The sequence below is a fragment of the Galeopterus variegatus genome, unplaced genomic scaffold, assembly GCF_000696425.1.
Source record: "Galeopterus variegatus unplaced genomic scaffold, G_variegatus-3.0.2 Scaffold6025, whole genome shotgun sequence".
NCBI classification, from domain to species: domain Eukaryota; kingdom Metazoa; phylum Chordata; class Mammalia; order Dermoptera; family Cynocephalidae; genus Galeopterus; species Galeopterus variegatus.
This window is the reverse complement of record NW_007732136.1, coordinates 40,638-41,579: the sequence shown is the minus strand read 5'-3', so window position 1 is coordinate 41,579 and position 942 is coordinate 40,638.

Genomic DNA, 942 nt, shown 5'->3' with positions numbered 1-942 from the left:
GAGAGAGAGAGAGAGAGAAATAGTGAGTGAGTTCAGGTAAAGGGCATAAAGAAAAATTACAATTTGTAATAATGAATATGCTAATAATAAAAATTAAAATTAAAGAGGTAACAGCCCTATTAAAAAAAAAAAGAAGTTTGGGCTTTCCAGTCAGTGGTGGGTTCCTGAATATTTTTAAGCAGGAGAGCGGTGTTTTTAGAAATAGCAGGGTGGAAAATGGATAGTAGGAGAAATCTAGTCAGAAGGTTAATTCCACAGACTGGACATGTGATCATGAGAATCTGAAATAGGGAAGTGGCTGTGAAGAGAAGAGAAAGAGAGGTTGCTTGGAGAAAGAGTTCAGGAAGAATTCATAGGACTGTTTTATCATGAAATATGAGTGCTGAGAGAAATTGGAATGCTGATAACTGTGGGGTTTGTGGCTTGGGTAGTGGCTACAGCGATATGTCCATGGACTGAGGTGGGGGTGGAAATGTACACAAAAACCGATGAGTTCAGATGGGGACCATTGAGTTGCAGAAGCCTATGAAATGGCCAGATGAATTTATCCAAAGCTGAGGGGAGGGCCAGGAGGGTAGACATCAGTTATCAGTTAGAGAACCGTGAGTACATTGCTGAGAGATGCATGAAGGGAATCGAAAAGATCAGCCAGGGAGGGCCTTTACGGCTTACTTTGGGCAGTGTCTTATATTTCAAAATTACTTCTCTCTGTCTCTCCTATGAATCAAAACTTTCAATCCTTCCATGCCATGATCTCAACATACTCTTAAGAAAAAGGGAGATGCTGTGTTAGTTCTAACTAAAGGGGAAATGACCAATTGGTAGCTTGGTGGATTTGTTGACTTGTCTGAGTTTACATATGACAGAATTGGGATTTGAACTGTTTTTTTTTTTTTAAAGATGACCGGTAAGGGGATCTTAACCCTTGACTTGGTGCTGTCA